The 20,439-nt window shown below is 42.0% G+C and overlaps 1 protein-coding gene across 3 annotated transcripts in view; it reads left to right on the top strand.

Annotated features, from left to right (window-relative positions):
- Window positions 1-370: 370 nt before the first annotated feature.
- SEMA4G (semaphorin 4G) overlaps window positions 371-20,439 on the top strand; it is a 109,585-nt gene continuing 89,516 nt past the window's right edge. Inside the window, exon 1 of one of the 3 annotated variants that reach the window (XM_063307074.1) lies at window positions 371-478. The gene's annotated coding sequence lies outside the window, so the exon portion shown is untranslated. Of the gene's footprint in view, window positions 479-1,359; window positions 1,381-1,528; window positions 1,546-20,439 lie in introns of those variants that run through there. The other 2 variants (XM_063307076.1, XM_063307077.1) reach the window with 2 other exon arrangements.

The following is a 20,439-nucleotide window of genomic DNA, read 5'->3' as shown; positions in this document are numbered from 1 at the left end:
GAAGCAGATGCAAAAAAACCTTCCTTTGTTGCCTAAGCTGGGCTAGGGGGCAATTGTGTGGTTTATTGTAAGGTGCATTTATGATTGAATTTAATGGAGGCAATAGGGATGCTTCTTTTACCTTGCACACCGCCCAAACCCTTGGGATTGGGCGGCATAAAAATAGTTGGAATAAAACAAACCAGGGAGAAATGCCTAACGCTAATCAAGTCCCCTCCGAATCAGCGACCCGGAAGCTCGGGACCTTCTCTAGGCTCGCTGCTAGCCTTCGGGGGCAGCCGCCCTTGTTGCGGGAGCCCGCTAGATGGCGCCCGAGAGCCCTCGCGGGTTTTCTTGCGGGTCCCTCAGCCGCGGTTTCGCCTTCACGGGCCGTCGCTCGCTCAGTACGGGCTCGGGCTGTGAGTGGCGGAGGAGCGAATCTGGGTCGGGACCGGCGTGTGGGCCGAGACTTAGACCTCGAGGTGCGGCCGGAGCTCAGGTGAGAAAAGGGGGCTCCTCCTCGGCGGGAGGGGCGGAGCGGCGAAGCTCTGCGGTTGTGTGTTGCGCGTGTGTGGGTGTACAGTTGGAGGGATTCCGGAGTAAGAGGCGGCGGATGCGGACAGTCCCCACGATATGCGCTTGTGTGTCGCGGGGGGCGGAAGGGGGTGCTGAGGTCTGCGATCTGGAGGTGGGCGGGTTTGTACCTGGATTCAAGAAAAGATCGGGGGCGGAGAATCAGGCATACCGGAAAGCTGAGTATGCTGTAGATTTGGGGGTCAGCGCTGGTCACGTGTCACAATTAGGCTGGGGTACGTCGGGACGTATGCTGGCAATCGGAGAAGATTTAAAGTATGGAATGTGCGTTTAAGACAAGGGATAGCAGGCTGATACTCTCCGTTCCCCAGACCCTTTGGACTGCAACTCCTATAAGCCCCAGCCGGCGCTGGCGTTATCAGAGGTAATGAGGGATATAATCCATTACCTGGAGAGCCTCGGGTTGCTATCTCCTTGCTGAAGATATGAATGGGAAGGGAAGCATGAGGAACTGGAGTGCTTGAGAGTTGGACTGTATGCAGGGCAGGATGTGGCTAATGGTCCCCCCAGTGAGAAGTTACAACACTGATGGGGGCTTCCTGGGGGGAGGGGGTTGCAGGCTGAGCTGGCAGCATGTGAGGGACCAAGGGATAGGCTGAGGTTGAGCCACCAGAGAGGAGGAGGTGGGACTCAGATGCTGGATCCATTGGGCAGGTGGGGGGGGTGTGGTACTGGGTAAAGGAAGACTGACCCTGGCTACTTCAGGGATGGGCTTGTCCAGGGCATGGCACTCCTTGGCGTTAGAGCTCAAGAAAAACACTGGATCGGTATGGATGGGGAAGACTCAAAGGACTGGATGAAGTTGAGGTATAGATTATCTATGGATGGCAATAAGTGACTCAGGAATCTGTTGAAGGAGTTTGCACTGGAGTTGATGCTTGTGCACTGGAGAGCTTGACGTGGTTACAGAGAGAGCAGTGATCAGTGGAGTGAGCAAATGACACAAATGTCAAAAAGCCTACAGTGTGGAAGGTATTTGTTTTGAAGTACTATTTTGAAACCAAGAATGTGGAGTTGCACTTTTCTGAAGTATGTTTTTTAAAAACTCAAGATAGGGAGGAAAAATTACCCTAAGTTCAGTGTTAGTCTTTCATTAAGGCCTGCCAAAAAGTGACAGAAGAGTTGAATGCTCATTTGTGATATTTTGCCTCATCCTAATGTAGGGATTGCCCAGCTATTCATTTTGAAACTTGTAAAAATAAGGGTGTTACATTTTGATAGGAGCTGTGGCAGACTGACCTGCTTCTTTAAAACATAGAAATGTTGTAAATAGAGAGGGCTATGACTTTTACTAATATAATTACAGGAATTTGGCAGTGATGTGTATAAATGGGCCACCTGAGAAATGTCACTTCACTTTTCCTACACAGGTGTGCATAGGTATGTTCAGGTACAGGCTAGTCAATGACAGCCTGCCAGTGGATGCTTTAATTTGGATTTCTGCACCGAAGCCTAAATACCCTCTTCCAATTATCATTCTGTGCATCTGATAATTGGGGTGTTTTCTCGTTGGAAGCTGCAGTCAGTGTACCACCTAGTAAAATAAACACTTGTGACACAGTCGCACATGACTTTGTACCTATCTATTTAAAGCCTTTATATATTGCTTCTCATTTTTAAAAATCTGCACTGTTACGTAACTTAATGAGGAAAACATCGTTTGTGAAATGACCTTCAGATACTTTAAGAATAGGACAAGCTGTTCTCTGGGGGTATAAGATGATAGGAAGATTGGAAATGAACCCACCATTCCCTTTTGATCATGTAGCCTTCTGTAGTTACAGTGAAGGTGGCTGAACTTCCTGCTGTAGAAACCTTTCTGTTTTTTCAAAAGTGAGCACTGTTGTATTTAGCAGTATTCTTTCACATAAAAGTGGATAGATTTTAAATTCTAGCTATTGCATTTTATATTAATCAATATCCACAAATACATTTGTAGACTTTGACCCTGGTCACTGAAATTTCTGTATATGCCAATAATGTTGGATCCTGAATTGGCCCAACATTTCTTTTTATCAGAAGGGTTGCTAAAGTTAGCTTGTTATGTTAACCCTGATGGTCTGTATGTTTGTTTTTGTGGGCAATGAACTAGAGAATTTCAAACTCCTGCAGTCCTTTCACTAATATCAGCAGGAAGCTTGCAAGACACAGGTAGAAGTCCAGGACAAAGGAAGAAATAAATAAAATTACTACTAATGAAGCTACTCTATTATGGCCAAGTATGCAAAAGACAGGTTATTTGCTTCTGTTACTGTTGATTCCCTCCTCCTTCCCTCCTTTTTTATCATGACATCTTTTTGTCTAAAAATTCACTGCTGGGTTCTTGTGCAGTGTTATCCCTCTCCCCCACTTTACAAATGCATCTGAATCTTTTCCTTTTGCAAATATAATGGGTTCTTGTAATGGAGTGATTTATTTAGCCTTTTTTGGCAGGCTGATTGTTGTAAGAAGAAACCACCAGAAGCACTCAAAATAATTGATGCCCATCTACTTGAGGCTTTGGTAGTGAATAGCTTCATAAGCCCTAGCACCTTATTTTGGAGCAGTGTACAGCAAGGATGTTCTACCAGCTTGGCAATTTATGGCTGCTGCTGTACAAGCTGGCATTAATACGATCTTTCAGATGCTCCAGGCATATCCTCTGAACTGGAAGTGAACAGTTCCTGAGTTCTTGTGTAAACTCATCATATTATAGGATAGGAACACATGGTGCCTTCCCTTACTTGCACCTAACTATAGCACAAACATGCCTTGGCAACTTCTTTTTTCTATCTATTATTATAGATACTATAGACACTATAGATACTAATCGAAGCGAATATTTGTAGCTCAGAGTTGAACTATGGAGTCCTTGGTGCTCTCTGAGCCTTGTTTTTTTGCAGACGTTTCATTGCCAGACTAGGCAACACCTTCAGTGCAAAGAGGGAGTGGGCCTTGCGCTCAGTTTATATACCGTGGCTTGCCCTGCTTGTGTTGGTAGGGTTGATGGTTCACCATGAACCATCAAACAGCACAATACACCCTAATCACGGAACTATTAACTCAGTCAGTCAACAAAGCAGCAAACAACAGCCCAATCAAAGAACTCCCAAGGAGAGAACAACATCCCTACCAGCACAAACAGGGCAAGCCACGGTATATAAACTGAGAGCAAGGCCCACTCCCTCTTCGCACTGAAGATGTTGCCTAGTCTGGCAATGAAATGTTTGCAAGAAAACAACAAGGCTCAGAGAGCACCAAGGACTCCATTATAGGTACTATTTTAGATACTATTATTTTATCTATTATTGTAGTTTATATTAATAAAGTAGATGTCTGCCCCTAAAGTCATCTCAACTGTAGCTCATGAATGCACTTTAAGTTGTCCTTATTGTACCAACTTAAAAGAGTATTTTCCCATTATTCCAGCACAATCCCAGGGAAGCCTCAAGATTGTTAGACTTTTCCATTATCTTGGAAGGTAGTTAGTTGGCTGGCAGTGACTAGGAACAGAAATTATGGGGGTAGGATAAGTAACAGGGAGAGCAATTTTAATGCTAGCATCGTTTTTTGCCAACTTAAGGATGGATGGATATCAGCATAACTAGATATTTGGAGAAAGCATCCTTTATTTTTGGCCAGTAGTCTCATACGCAAGAAGGAGGGTATTTCTGCTTTATAATAACAAAGAATAAGACATATGCTGACTTGCAGTATTGAGTAGTTCCTGTTTTTGCATTTAGGGCAATCCCATAGAATCAAAGTATGTCAAATCTTTTACCTTGGGAATTCTTACAACTATCTTGTGAAACAAGCAAATTAGATAATTTTCCCTCAATAGCTGAGGCAGAGCAGCTTATTTCTTAGTGGCTAATTGGATGCTTGAACAAATAGACTCCAAGTTATATCCCTAAGAGAGATGCTGCAACTCTTCTTCCTTTCTTAAATGTTTATAAGAATCTGAATTTAGTAGAAGCATCTACTAGCATTAATATTCTATGAAGATCATGTTTTAATTGTATGTTTGGTGATGCGGGGACAGAAGCACTACCTATCCAAGTACTTCCTTCTAAATAGCTTTCTCCATCTAAAGCTAGAATAGACATGCTTCAGTCTTATGCACAGTTACCAGGGAGTAGCTTCCATTTAAGACAGTAGAATTTACTTCTCAATAGAGATGCAGAAATTAGCACTCTTCTCTCAATAGGATTATTGCTTTAGGAAGACAGGGACTTGATTACTACTGAATCAGACCATTGGTCCATCTAACCCAGTGTTGATGATGTGGCCATACTGGACTTTTGGGGTATCCAGTCATACTTGACACTCAGACAGATCTGGGTGTCCCATTTTGGGGTATCAGTTAGCCCTACAGTCCAGAATTTCTCCTGGACTTTTCCCCTGGACTTCCCAAATTTAGCAGCTTGAGCCTGTAAATCAACTCCACCTTCCAGGCATGTCTCTCTCAGAATCACTGTAGAAAGCTGGAAGTGCTTTAACAAGTTCACCCAAATACCATGGGCATTCCTGCTAGGAAGACTGACCCCAAGATGACCTACCAAAACAGGCCCCAGAATAGTCACCATGACATTCTTACAATTTTGCACCAAGACATAATTAATTTAGACTCTATATTAATCCTAACCACAAGGTAGTCATCACAACATGTCTCCTGGTTCAGCCCCAAGACACTAAACATAATTCAGTCAAATCTGTTATATTCTAGTTCCTCACGGGCATGGCAGTGCCATTGCACTCAGCCTGCACCCCTTTGACTTCTTAAGTGAATTGCAACATGAGAATCAAGAACCAAAGAATACTAGATTGTTTTGTATCTTTACTAGCTTAAATGAAAGCTTACAAGGTTTAACGTTGACACCTTAAATCATATCTAAAGAGGGAAGTGAGAAAGAGAAGGGAGAAGTTCTTAGAGATCTTCCTAAGAAGCTGTTTGATTGGCCATGATCATCCATGGCAGTTGATTTTTCAGGGCAGGGCTGGGTGAAGAAAAGATCCTGGGAAAGTATGGAAACCAACAAGGCTGGTTCATCTCCAAGAGGCCGGATGACTTCCTCCTCCTTGCAGTGTCTTCTCTTTGTTTTAAAAGTTCAACATTTCTTAGAGCAGACCACCATCTCAGTTTGACAGTTTTTCCCCAATTGGTTCTTCCAACCCATTTCTCCATATATGGCTGCTTAATGCCCTGTTTTCTTAACTTTCCATCTGTCTGAACCTATGACAAATTAAAGTTTTCTCACCCTGCAGGTCCTTTGACAGACTGTGTCAGCACACTTCCACTTCTTTTTTTGGCTCTTTGTGGTTGGCTAAGAATGCTTGGAGTCTGGGGTTCAAACTGCACCTGTTAACTGCAAGATCTGATAAGGGATGATCTAGGTCAGAGGGAGGGGTCTGAGCTCACGTTTTAGCATGGCTTCAATAGCTTTTTATAATGGTGTCCCTGCCAAAAGCAGGATTCTTGGTCTATTGGTGACCCTGACTGGCAGGGCTATTCAGGATTCAGGCAGGAGCTTTTCTAGCAGTGAATGGAGATGCCAGGAATTGAACCATGAGCTTCTGAATGCAGTGCATGTACTCTACAATTCACTATGCTATCTGTGTGTCTCTACACGGTTTCTTGCAAATAGCATCTTTGGGGCAGATTGGGAATTTAATTGGTAACATAGCAAAGGGTTTCAGTCCAAATAGGTTCCATTGTGTTAATGTTTGCTAAAATATAGACGGGAGATTTAATTATGTCTCTCCATCATCTTACCTAGTCAAGCCTAGAGGCTGTATCTGAAAAATCCCTATTAGTAGCACTATAAATCTTTAAAAAAAAAAAGCCCTCATATCTGTATTTCTTTTTAGAGGAGGCCAGTAACAATACAGGATTCTGACACAAAATAAAAGATTAGCCACCCTGTGTTTAGAAACCTGTAATGAATAGAAAAACATATTCGTAGCTAGTTTATTCATTTGCCCATAATTCTGTTCCCATCCCCACCTGTTAATGTCTATCCTAAAGCCATTTTCTTGTAATATTGTAATCCTATTAGCTCTTCTACCAATTGTAATAGTAACGAAAATCAACCGGTTTGCAGATTGCTTCTGCTAGCAGACTGAAATCTGTTACCATATCATATGGACAAGGCAACCTGGCACAATCTATAGCATTTGGCCTTGATGCTGGAGTTGGTGAGGGTAACTGGTCCAAAATATCTGGACAATGTGAAATACCTGAATGGGCTTAACTATTGGCATTACTTTGGTCTTCATACCTCCTTCAGTTTCTCATTTCCCTTGCGCCCAAACTTTTCCTCCAATTGGCCATTGGAGATGCTGCAATCGTATCACTTTCTCAAATTCATTTTACAGACCATGTAAACTCAGTGATAAATAATTTGCAATAGTTCCCTATTTATAAACTTTAAAGCAATGTATAAATATACAAAATGCCAGGCATTTGCAATCTCTTGTTATCACATTTGCTTTTTAACACTTCTGCCATAACACTTGTCATATCACTTCTTCCCACTTGCAAATAACTTCACCAGCAACTGTGGAGCTTTCCAAACAATCGGCTCTGGCTCAAGGGAGTACCACTGGAATAGGGTTATCTCTGTATACAAACACCAGCTTAACCTGAGGCCACTGAGCCATGTAGTGCTCCAGGTTGAACCAGGCCGTGCTCTTTCATTTGAGGCATGTCACTTCTGCTGAATTGTGTTGGTTATTGTGAGAAAAGAGAAACATTGAGGGGTAATTGTGTTTAAGTAATGAAATCTAATTTCTCTCCAAATCCTACCCATTTGGGGGATTGAGTCCCTGAACAGTATGCCATTGAAAGATCAAGAGTAGACCTTGGTGAAAAGAAAAAAAGCTGCACAGCTGTACACTATAGAAAGGAAAGGAGCTGCTTCTCAGAACATTGTATGAAATGAATGAGAAACTTCAGTAGAGGACGATTCCTCCCCATAACCTCTGTGGTAACAATGGCAGGATCAAAAAATAATGAGTACAGGCCATTATTTTCCATGTGTTCTAAAATCAAGAATTCAAAGAAAAAAGTGTTGTCATAGTGGGAGACTACACTTAACCATACAAAGACTGGATAAATACACATTTTGATTACAATTGAGAAGAAATGTCTATATTATCTGGGCCCCTTTCAGTCTGGTTTCAGACCAGGGTACTGGACCAAAACTGCATCAGTTGTGCTTGTACAGGTGGTCCTCACTTACTGACGGTAAATGGACCAGGAACTCAGTTGCTAAGCAATGTGATCACAAGACGCAATCATCACCCCCCTTTGGGGGGGATGGACAGTGATAAAAAAAATTAACAAATAAATAAATAAATAAGACCACACCAACTTACGATGGCAGTTCCAGCGGTCCTAGTTGCCATTGTTAGGCAAATCCCACGTGGTTGCAGCATCCCACAGTCACGTGATCACCATTTGTGACCTCCTGCTGACTTCCGCTTTGACTTTGCTTGTTGGAAGCCAGCAGTGAAGGTCACAGATGATAATCATGTGACCGTGGGATGCTGCGCCATAATTGTGAGCTGGTCACTGACCGCCCAAATCGCAGTCACGTGACCACAGGGAGGCTGCGATGGCCACATCTGTGAGGACCCATTGTAAGTACCCCTCGTTGAGCGCCATTGTAACTGAATGGTTGCTGAACAAGTACATTAAGAGAGGACTACCTGTACATCCATCCTTGCTCTTCATAACCTCTCGGTGGCCTTCAGTACCATTAATCATTAATCCTTCTGGACCAGCTTTGAGGGTTGGGAGTGGGGGCACAGTGTTCATGCTGATGATACCCAGTTTGACATCTCTACCCCTGGCTGACCATGTGATACAGTGGAGGTTCTATGTAGGTGTTTGGAAGTTGTGGGGTAGAACAGGCTTCAGCTCAACCATAGCAAAATGGAATGGCTCTGGGTTTTAGGGCCCCCTGGATCCAAGAATTTGTCATCTCCTGTTGGCTTGCACTTCCCCAAACAGAACCAGTGTGCAACCTGGGGGTCCTCCTGGACTCATAGCTCCTGTTTGAGGAACAAATGGCAATCATGACTTTCACACAACTTTGTCTTGTGCGCCAGTTGCACCCTTTTCTGGACCGGGAGATATTGCTCACGATCACTCGCACTTTAGTTACCTCCCGAGCAGATTACTGCAGTGTGCTTCATGTGGAGCTGCCCTTGAAGAGCATTTGGAAGCTGCAGCTGGTGCAGAATTCAATTGTGTGAGCAGTTATAAATGCACCTTGGTGTGCCATTGTTGCACCTCCACTCAGATATGAATGTCTGAACTGTTATTTTCAAGGAGAGAGCTTAAGGCAGTGAGGCAATCGTGGTGATAAAATATGTTCTAAATCAGGAGGACGAGGCTTTATTAAAAGGAGCAGCCCGGGCAGCCTTCTCGAGCTTGAATATCCTCCATAGGTGTGGACGTCAGGCTCCTGTGATTCCGTAGCCAGTACCCCCATTGCTCCAAATTCGGAGAATTAGTCTAGGTATCTGAAAGCTTAGCTCTTACTTATAAATCAAAAATAAGAAAACCAAGTCCAAATTTATCCGTCCATGAGTTCTTAAAGAATTCCAATGTAAAACTGCTGATTTTTGAAAGTAGAAATATGTTACATACTGTGAAAACTAACCCAGGTAACTTCGGTCTGTAAAGTAGCCAGTATAGTACCAGTTTTCAAAAAGGCTTGTACAGATACAGTGATAAAATAAACACCCTAAAGCAGTGTTTCTCAGCCTTGGCAATTTTAAGACGTGTGGACTGCAACACTCAGAATTCCCCAGCCAGCATGGAGTTGAAGTCCTCACATCTTATAGTTGCCAAGGTTGAGAAACGCTGCCTTAAAGTATCACGTAAATATGGACTGTTAGCACTAGTATTGATTGTTACATTATTATATTTCTTTTCTGGCGCCTTCATTGTGTAAAGCAGCAGCATGGACGTTTTCCAAGCCTACTTTTAAAGATGTAAATAGCACCATGGCTACAGTGCTCCTTATCAGGGTATGTATATATGTATCTGTGTGGTCCACTGCACTGTACTGGCAGCAGCAGAATACTGCATATAAAACTTGAGCTTTTCATTATTCAGAAAAATCATTAATACCAATAAATGGGGTTTGGGTCTGGTTGCCAGTTTTCTGTTTTTATAACAGATTTCTTAAAACTCTGTCCACATGGTGTTCTTTGATCTTTGGAGACAAAATCTTTAAGAAAGTAATATGGGATCATTTGCATATTTCTGTTTAGGCTACAGTCATAGACTTTTTTATGCAGATCACATGAAGCACCTCACTGAACTGAGAAATTTCCACTGAAATCAGTAGTGTTTAGTTAGGAGAAGACATCTGTAGGACCTCACTGTTAGTTAATAATGTCAGGGAAACCTTCCCAAAATGGTGATTCAAAAGAAGGAATGACTATCGTATTCAACTTACACTTCTTACCCAGACAACATTATACCGAAGTCATGTGTGAACCCAGTTTATGTCAAGAGTGTGTACCCTTTTGGAAGGCAGGGACTGAACTTAGTGTTTGCATATTTTTAAAATTTAATTTAATTTTAGTAATTATTTTTTTTAGCTGTTCGATTTGTACCCCTCTTGCATTATTTATTTATTTATTTATTTAAATTTATATCACCGCCCATCTCCCCCCGACGGGGAATCTGGGCGGTTTACAATAATGCCCAGAAAAACAACCCTGTGAGTTAGGTTGGAACGAGAGACAAAATGATAGGCCCAGAGTCACCCAGGGTTGACCCAAGTTTCCATGGCTGAGGCTGAAGTTGAACAGAGTCTCCCAAGTCTTAGTCTAACACCTTGGCTGCTGAACCACATTGATTGAGGGCTGCAGTGGATATAGTGATAATGCAAGGTGGACAGGCATGAAGGTGGGCCTAGGATTTTCTACTATTTCTTGTTTGGGGAGGAAGGAGATATGCTTTTTAATTATGCTTAGTTATTGTAGACCCGCATTACAGTTTTCATGAGTTTCTCACCTCAGAATGGCACCAAACAATGTGGTGGTACAATTAGAAAAGGCCCAGAGGCCATAATAAAGAGCTTAGAGGTGCCTGTTGCCCAGTTCTGGTTTATAGTTTAGTGTTAATATGTGAAGCAGGCCGCAATAGCTTAAAATAATCTGACGTTTAGTATGGTATGTGGACCCAACCTCGGCCTAGCTACTCTGTTTAAAAAAGTGTCAAGTTCAAAATTTTCATGGCCCATTTTAGGTGGTTGTCTATAGCAGTGTTTTGCAATCTTGGCAACTTTAAGATGTGTGGACTTCAACTTCCAGAATTCCCCTGGCTGGGGAATTCTGGGAGTGAAGTTCACCCATACTGTAGTTGCCAAGGTTGAGAAACACTGGTCCATGGCATTTGGTCAGCCTCTGAAAACCTACTTTTCCCCACTGATAAACCATTATCTGGGTTGCATGAAAATGCAGCATAGGATCAGAAAGTTTGGATACATCAGAGGAAGCAAGCATTCCTGCTGCCACCTGGATTCCTGGAAGGGGCAAGAGGAACAGTCACCCTGGTTACATGAGACAGTCTTGGACTGCATCCACAGTTGATGTGTAGCTCGTGTCCCATTGGTCTATACTGCTCTTGGGAGTAAAAGATTGTTCATGCTTGTTTTAGGTTATGTAAATATCAAGGGTGCTATTTCAGTGGAACTTTCCCCAGGTAAATATGTCATATTTAAGGTGAAAAACAAAATGTTCTTACGAGAAATTGTTTTGCTTGCCTTTTTTAAAACCTCAAGGATAAGTTTATTTTCCACTGAGACAACTTGTGCTTATTGAGTGCATTGCCTTCCCAAATTGTACTGCTGGTAGGTTGACAAGCATTGTCTTCAAACACTGTAACATATAATTGCAAAATTCGGTATACAACTGCCGCTTCAGCCTAATGGGACTTTTAGAAGAAATGGAGTGGAGTTGAATTTCTAAGTATGGATTCTTCATTTGAAAAAAAAATAAGGATGAGAAATTGTTCTTAGCAGTGAAAGAGTGGTAGTTTCCCCTCCTCATTAATTTGGACAAAAGCTTTAACTGTTGCTTATTTATTTATGCATGCAGATGTTTTATCCTGACCCTGCATCACTGAGAATGGCTCATAACAGTTTAAAACCATGACATAATAAACACATTCATTAAAATAGGGAGGCAGGGTCCATTGATAAAACAATCCTTAAATATATAAACTATTTAGCTAGCAGATATTGAAAAGAAAGATCATCATCAAATGGTAAACGACATCCAGATGGTGTGACCATCTGCTCTTTGTGGGGCTAAGAGTTTCATGAAATGGATTGCCATACAAATCCTGTGAGATCATTATCAGGAGCATCAGAAAAACACTGCTGGATCAGGCGAAAGTCTATCTAATCCAGCATTCTATGTCACACAGAATTACATGACAGCAATGGGGTGCATTTGGGATACTCACAAGTATGGACAGAAGCCACTGTTGTTCCAAAGTAGCTAATATGTAAGATATGCTCCTGTCAAAACTAACAGCCACCAGTACACTTATCTTTCATCAATTTGTCTAATCCTCTCTTAAAACTATCTGAATTGATGGCCTTCACCATATTGTAAGGCAGCAAATTCCATAGTTTAACCAAGTTTGTGTAAAGAAAAAATAGCTTAGATATTAACACCATTGAAGAACCAGGAAGCAGAGAATTATGTCCTTTTCAAACAGTCATACTTTACCTTTCATGAATTCCTTGTCCCTGTACTTTGGAGGAACCCAGCTGCTTTCCTGCGAATGTGTTCTCGGATCAAGTTCAAGTGTTTCAGACCTCCATACCTATGGAGCAAGAATGATAGGCATTTCATAGCTGTTTTAAACAATGGGGCTATTATGATGTGGTTTTAAGCATAGGGTTACATTGCTTTGGTGAAGAGGACAATGGAAGGAAAATAGCATTAAACCAATGGCTTTAAACAGGTGACTGTTTAAAGTTAAAATTCAGGACGCTGTTACCCATACGTTACAACTTGTAAAAGGAATGTCCAGCCTGGACCCCTTTTGTAGCCTTTGGGGCTGTCTTGTTGCTTTGCATTTGTGCAGAGTGCTGCAGCTGCACAGCCTGTGATGCTCAGTTGTTACAGAGAGAACCCCAGATGTGTGGCAGTGTGGAACAGTTAAAGGCAGAGTGATCTGTGCTGAGAAAGCCCACCTTCTTCACACTGCTGGTCTTTGAACCAGCTTCTCTGTGCAGAGACCTTCTGTGCGGCTACCCCAAAGAAATTACAGTTTGCCATCGCTGAAAATAGTCTTTCAAACATGGTTTCAGGTGAGACTGTAAATCATAGGTTTTAAACGTTTTGTTTCTGGGATGTGTCAGCTGCAGTGCATTCAGGCTGGCTTTGAATGGAAAAGAACGGTACTTAACAGGAAGGGCAGGACAATGATTACCACAGCACCAAGGATATAAACTAGTTAAATAATTTTTAGTTGATTAATATTCTGCCTCTTCAGATAATCCATTAACTGAATTAGCACATTTTAATGATCTTGGCTGTGTTTCCTGTTAAGATATTGAAAGCAGGGTGTAAATTCTCACCCTTCTTTCAATAGCTTCAAAAGAGATATTGTTTATAACAGCGTAGGATACTCCAGTGCCATGTACATGTGCTGAAAACATTGACTTCCCCATCCCCTGAGGCATCAAAACATTTTTACCAGATTGTAGTTTTTAATATGATAGGTGGCAGCAATATTAAATATATGACTAAAAAAATAGTGTGAACCTACTAGAACACACTTTCTAAAAATTACGTTCTTTTTGTTTATAATTGATTCAAAATTCTCCTGTGATTTAAAAACGTAGTCACATAAATTAATAGCAATAAATGCTTGATTCACTGAATAAATGAATTTAACAGTTGCATGCCTCCTGAAAGTCCTCAAAGTTGGAAAGGAGACAGATATGAATACAATACAGCACATGTGTCCCATCTGTAAAAATCATTTTGTTTCCTCATCTTAGTAATGACTGACCACAAATGTAACAAAGTATGTACTATCTGCTCAACTATATTTAATGTGACTACCCTAATGTAGTTAACTCTAGATTCTTTAACCAAGATATGTATTTCTGTTTGCCTTCTTACAAAATGCCAATTACTTGTAGTAAAATGCCTCACTGAGTTCTTGACGTCATGTGCCTAGGTACTGAGATGGCCTAGCTACTGAACCCAATAAGAGTGAGTCCTACTACTTGACTCCTTGTTGGATTCAAGCATCTTGCATAAAAGCTGATTTGACACTCAGCAGGTTGTGTTCAGGATTGCTTTTGTTAAACCAGTCCCATCTCACCCAGCAGATGTTATGAAGGTGTGAACGGTCCAATCCTCTGGATCTCTATTCAGAAGGAGCTTGAGTGTGATTTATTACCATGTTACATAGGACAACCACTGAAGAATTTATGATTTCTGCAGTACAAGCACTAAGTCCTGGTTGTTGAAGGTTAAAAGTTTATAGTTTGGAAGAACTGAACTTTTAGAGATTAGAGGTGATCAAACTGTTTCTGGGTAGCAGGCAGGAACAGAAGTAGAAAATGTGCCCTGGAGTGAGAGAACAGGGAGGCAGTTCCCCAACTGTTACACCTGAGTGAGAGTGGGTTGGGGAATGGAGTGGTGGAAGGTGAGAGGAGAGGGTGAAGAAGGTGAAGTGAAGGATTATTGCATTTTGTTTGTTTTTGCTGTCTTACATTGAATATTTACTCTCTGGGGGTGGAGTGGGGTATGTATGATGATGATGATGATGTATCATAGACTTGTAAGTGATTTATTTATTTAAATTTATTGACCGCCCAACTCCAGTAGACTCTGGGTGGTGCACAAAACTAAAAAAACCTAAAAACAGTGAGCAACATTAAATCAACTGGCAGCCCAGATGAAAATACTCTGCTAACAAAGCCCACAAAACGAAACAGGGGCCATTAAACAATTAACAAACATCAACCCCAGGTCTGGGACCAAAGCCAGGTTTTCAAAGCATTCCGGAACCCTGGCAGAGAGGGTGCCATTCTTATCTTTGGGGAGATGCTGTTCCAAAGGGTGGAGGCCGCAACAGGGAAGGCATGTTTCCTTGGTCCCACAAGATGACAGCATTTAATGGAGGGAGCCTGGAGCGCACTGATTTTGCTAGAACATACTGGGTGGGCAGAAATGATTGGAGACAATGGGTCTCTGGGGTATCCAGGCCCTATGCCATATAGGGCTTTATTGGTAATAATTGGCACCTTGAATTGTACTTGGAAGCCAAGTGGCAACCATTGCAGCTTGTGTAGCAGTGGTGATACATGGGCACACTGAGAGGTGCCTACTGTATTGCTGCTCATGCCACTGCATTTTGAACTAGATGTAGCTTCCGGGTGATCTTCAAGGGCAGCCCCATGTAGAATGCATTGCAATACAGTAATCCAATTGTGAAGTGACCAGGGCATGAGTGACTGTCTGAAGGGCCTCCCGATTGAGGAAAGGGCCCAACTGGCATACAAGATGAACCTATGCAAAGGCCCTCCTGGCCACAGCTGCCACCTGCTCTTCAAGCAATAGCTGCAAGTCCAGAAGGACTCCCAAGTTGTGCACCAGTCTTGACTGGGGAAGTGCAGCCTCATCCAAGATCAAGATGGTAACATGTCCAAACAGCCACAGCCACTCAGTCTTGTTAGGATTGAGCCGAAGCCTGTTCTGCCCCATCCAGACCCAAACAGCCTCCAAACACTGGGTCAATACATTGACATCTTCACCTGTGCCACTTGGAGTGGAGATGTAATGCTGGGTATCATCAGCATAGTGATGATACTGCACCCTGAACTGGCAGATGACCTCACCCAGTGGTTTCATGTAGATGTTGAACAGAAGAGGGGAGAGCATCGAGTCCTGAGGACCCCACCCATGAGGGGCCACAGATGCAATATCTCCTCCTGCCGTCAATACCGGCTGGAACTGACTGCTGAGGAAGGAGGTGAACCATTGGAGCACAGTGCCTCCCACTCCTAACCCACACAGCCAGTCCAGAAGGATACTGTGGTCAACAGTATTGAAAGCTGAGAGATCAAGGAGCACTAGGAGGGATGTACAACCACCATCCCGGCTCCGCCAGAGATCATCAGCAAGCATGACCACCTCTGTCTCTGTGTTATATTCTAGCCTGAAGCCAGACTGAAATGGGCCCAGATAATCTGTTTCCTCCAAGATCCTCTGTAGCTGTTGTCCAATCACCTATTTCCTGGGCAACTCATTAGGACTTTCCCAGTCAGAGTCCAACTCTGAGCAAATCTGAGTAACTTTGCCAGATAGCATGAATATTTTTTTACCATAGCCCTGATCCTGTGGCCCAGGCCCCCCAAGAGGGAACAGGTGACCCTAAACAGGGCTGGCAGGCAGCTATAAGGGTGGAGAAATAGCAACATTTTGACACCCTTATCGCCACAATGTTGGCCCAAATATGGGCTGTTACTCATGTTTGGTCAGATTCATTCTTTTTCTTTCTCCAGTGGCGCTCTAGGCATTGCTTCTGGTGTTTCATCTCTTGGAGCTCTTTGGAAAACCAAGGAGCACCCTGAGATCAGTGCACAGAGAGAGGCCTCATAGGAGCAATCCAATCCAGGGCCTCCATCTCATGCCTATTCCAGGCTGTGGCCAAGGCCTTGGCCCAGGTGCCTGACAGGTCCTAGGGAAAAACTCCAAGCTCCCTCTGGAATCCAACACAGTCCATCAGTCACTTAGATGTGTTTGAATGAAGCAGACAGCATCAAAGTAGCAGTATACCCAATACATAAATAAATTACAATGGGCACAGATAATGAGTATCTTCTAAATGTGTCTGGAGTTGTGAGACTATCTTTGCAGTGATAGTACAGTTGAGAATGGCTTCTAATTCCACAGCACTCCTAAAGCAAAAGTAGGTGTTTAGGTTTCATTACAGCCTCTCTTAAGCTGGAAACATCTGTCTCACACAGAGGCTTTTATTACTTTCCATAACTGTTGCAATTTATTCAGACCTGTGTTCTTTTTTGCCCAATTCTTGCAATTAATACTTTCTTTGAAAGCCAACCTATATCCAACCCTCTGTATTCTGCAGTGATTCCTTCTTTTGCTTTCTTCTGTCAAGAAAGGTCCCTCTCCCTTGAAAATATTGGAGTAGTAACTGGGAATATTAAATTTGAAAAAGAGAAATATATACCCAGTGGTGCTTGATTATTGATGATTACTTGTAATGGTCAATGTGGGCCCAGCAGTTCTCAGGGACCTATTATTCCTCCATGAATCCCACCAGCTCCAAAAACTGCTTTACTTGTATTTATTTAATTAATTAAATTTATAAAGCTTCCCAACTCTACAATGACTGGGCAACGATCAGTAAAAAAGAATAATAAAATATGAGTAAAACCCAAATGTCTGGTAGAAGAGTGAACCATTAAAAAACAAACACACAGGACCACCAACCACTCTAACACAAAGCCTGGGAAAAGAGGTGGGTTTTCAAGGCTCTTTTAAATATGGCCAGGATAGGGGCCAGACGTATCTTGGGGGGGGATGGTGTTCCGAAGAGCAGAGCTACAACAGTGAAGGCATGCTTCCTAGGTCCCATCAGGTGACACTGTTTAATGGATGGGACCTGGAGCATGCCAACTCTGCCCAATTGTACAGACTGGTCAGAAACCATGAAAAACAGATAGTCCTTTAGATAACCAGATCCTGTACCACTTAAAATTAATAACCAGCACTTTGAATTGTACCCAGAAGCTTACTGATAACCAGAGCAACTCATGAAGCAAGGGTGTTACATGGAACCAGCCTTTCTCAACCTTTTGACCCTGGAGGAATCGTTGAAATTTTTTCAGGCCTCGGGGAACCCCTGCACATTTAGGCTCAAATATAGGCCACAAGTTACAAAATTATTATATTCATTTCACGTGTAGGCCTGTATATATGCATTAACACTGTTCCTAAGCTAAAAATAAAGAATGAAACTTATCTTTTTAATGTGAAGTTCCCTGAATTTGACATAATTTTTTAAATAAATCGTGATCTCCCAAGGAACCCCTAGTGACCTCTTGCGGAACCCTAGGTTCCATGGAACCCTAGTTGAGGAGTTCCAAGACATGCCTATAACTGCCTGTGCCACTGCATTTTAGACCAGCTGAAACTTCTAAGTGGTCTTCCAGGACAGCCCCATGTATAGTGGATTACAATAGTTCATACATGAAGTGACTGAGTGACTGTCTGAAAGGTCTCCCAGTCCCGGTAAGAGCTCAGTTGGCACATAAGATGGGTTTATGCAAACGCTTCTTTAACTACAGCTACCACATACTCCTCAGGTAGTAGCCATGAGTCCAAGAAGTCCCCCAAGTTACATATCAGTCCTGAAGAAGGAAGTGCAACCCCAGAATTAAGGGTGAAACTTCCCTGGCCCCATGGGATCCAAAACCCATAGCCACTTGGTCTAGCCAAGGTTGAGCTTTAGCCTGCTCCTTTCCATCCAGTCCCCCACAGCCTCCAGACACTTGGACAAGACCTTGACAGCATTGCCTGGTTAGTCAAAAGTCAAGATGCATAATTGGGTATCATCCACATTTTGATGATACCTGACCCCAAACTCATCTAGTGGCTTCATGTAAAACAGAACTGTAGAGCTCTGGCATTCCCCACACACCAGAGGCTTTGGACTTAAGCGCTTCCTTCCTTTCAACACTGACAGGACTTGGGCATAGAGAAGGGAGGACAACCCCACAACATTGTGCCTTCCACTCTCACTCCCTCTGGAACTCCACAGGGTCAATTAGTCATCTAGGGTGGAGCAATCTAATATATATGGCTTATGTAAAAGAATATTCTCCATTATCTATAAGATTCACTGGAATAATGCTTTAAAAATACTTCATAAAATAGGCTGCAACTTTATATATTCCTGGTGTGACATCTTGTAATCAATAGTTGTTTATAGCGAAGTATGGATAGAGAAGCAGTTGAATGTTTTATTTAACTAAAAGGGATTTTAGTAACTCTCTCAAAGCATCTTACTTTTTAACATTTCATTATGTAAGAAACTGCACACTTCAGACATTAAAAACTTTGGAACTACTTCACTGTGAATTCTGTTTGATCTTATAAAATGTAATACCTCCAACAGAAAACAGATATTTAAACACAAAATGGGTGGTTTTGGATTTATACGACACACAATATACATCACACAAACGTGTGGGAAACAGCTTGTTTCAATAATAAGCTTTGTTTCAAAATCTTTATAAACTCATATCTCTAAAGTTCTGGGAGAGATTCCTTACTCAAGAAATGGTATGGGAGTGGTGAAATCCTCATACTTCTCCCAGTGCACAATTTAATATGGTAGCAACTTTATTAAGAAGACACTACTCCTATATTTAGTGAGATTCTGTTTGGTTGGAACGCATTTTGTTTAAGTGTGTTTGGGATATTTCAAAATGGTAAGCTGGGGAGATAGCAGGATCTTGCTGACTTTGACTACTTTCCAGTAATGTAATCCCAAGATCCTCCTGCCATTAGCTCCCCTCGGATTCATCAGCCATAATATGCATCAGCTACCACTGGAAAAGGTAGCACTTTATCTCCAGTGCTTTAGATGCCCCAATCCAGCCTTATTCAACCTAATGCTATCTAATTGATTTGCACTGCAGTGCCTACCGCAGCCAGCCAGAATGCCCATTGTGTCTAGTGATTATGGAAGTAGTTCAGTACATTTGGAGGGCACTAGGATGAAGAAGGGAGTTAATTCTAATTTTGATGCTAGAAGTTAAGCTGATGCTGAGATGGAAGGCTGCTTTTGCCTTAGCTGTGAGCATGCTGCCAGAATTTGACCTACTTTCTGATGACTATGTCATTGTGCTCTGGCAGGTTCTACTTCCTAAGTCTCAATGATATATATTATTAAACTAACCTTTGCCTCAATGTGCTCCTTTTATGTACAATACTTCATTATTATATGGTAGACTAGATAGGAGAAACACTTCAGGTAAGTCCCTGGATTTCTGGAGGCTGAAATTCTACACAGCATTTGGTGTTCCAACTACATTAGGTTTTACTCATTTTAAACTAAAATTAATTATTACTCTTCATGGTAAAAAATTAAAAAGACACCGAAATCTACAGGCTGTATTGAACTTTGGCTTGGGTATTTATTGTTCCATGAGAGAAACGAAGACCCTTTTTGCCCAGTTCCCATCCTTTCATGGATTCTATTTTCTGAGCTTCATCCCTAGCACTTTTCTCCTGAGTCATGTCTTGTCATTATTTCTATCTCTCCTACTTAAAGGGTTCATGTAATAATAAAATGGACAATCCTACATATTCTGGTTTCAATATGAATAATGAATGGGTTACAAAAATGACAATAAGGTAGGCAACATCTTCCTGGCTAAATGCCTGGCTAGAAAAGGCTTCTAGCTTGGTGTTACTTGGAAATAAATTCTTTTAAATAATTTAGTATTATATCCAAGTAAATACGTACTTTACATTTAGTATAACTATCTGATACCTCAGCTAAGGCTGTAATGCCAGCTTATTTGCTAGCACATAAAAGCCATTCAGATGTGTTAGTGTGCACTATCGAGAGAAGGCTGCCTGAGGCCAAGAGACAGAAATTGCTCTTGTGTTTTTCCTAAGGACTTGTTCTTCTTCCATATATTTCATTAACAAAATTCTGTGTAGTTGAACCTTTTGACACTTCCCATTTTTGTTTCCACCCAAACTCAAAGAAGTATCAACTTCTTGATCTCTTAGGATCCCAACTTTACTCACATTATAATTCTTTTACAGCTTCAAAAAAAGACTTCTTCAACA

This window comes from Candoia aspera, chromosome 6 (assembly GCF_035149785.1).
Source record: "Candoia aspera isolate rCanAsp1 chromosome 6, rCanAsp1.hap2, whole genome shotgun sequence".
Taxonomy (NCBI): Eukaryota; Metazoa; Chordata; class Lepidosauria; order Squamata; family Boidae; genus Candoia; species Candoia aspera.
The sequence above is the reverse complement of the archived record's forward strand: the minus strand, read 5'-3'. Positions and strand labels throughout refer to the sequence as shown.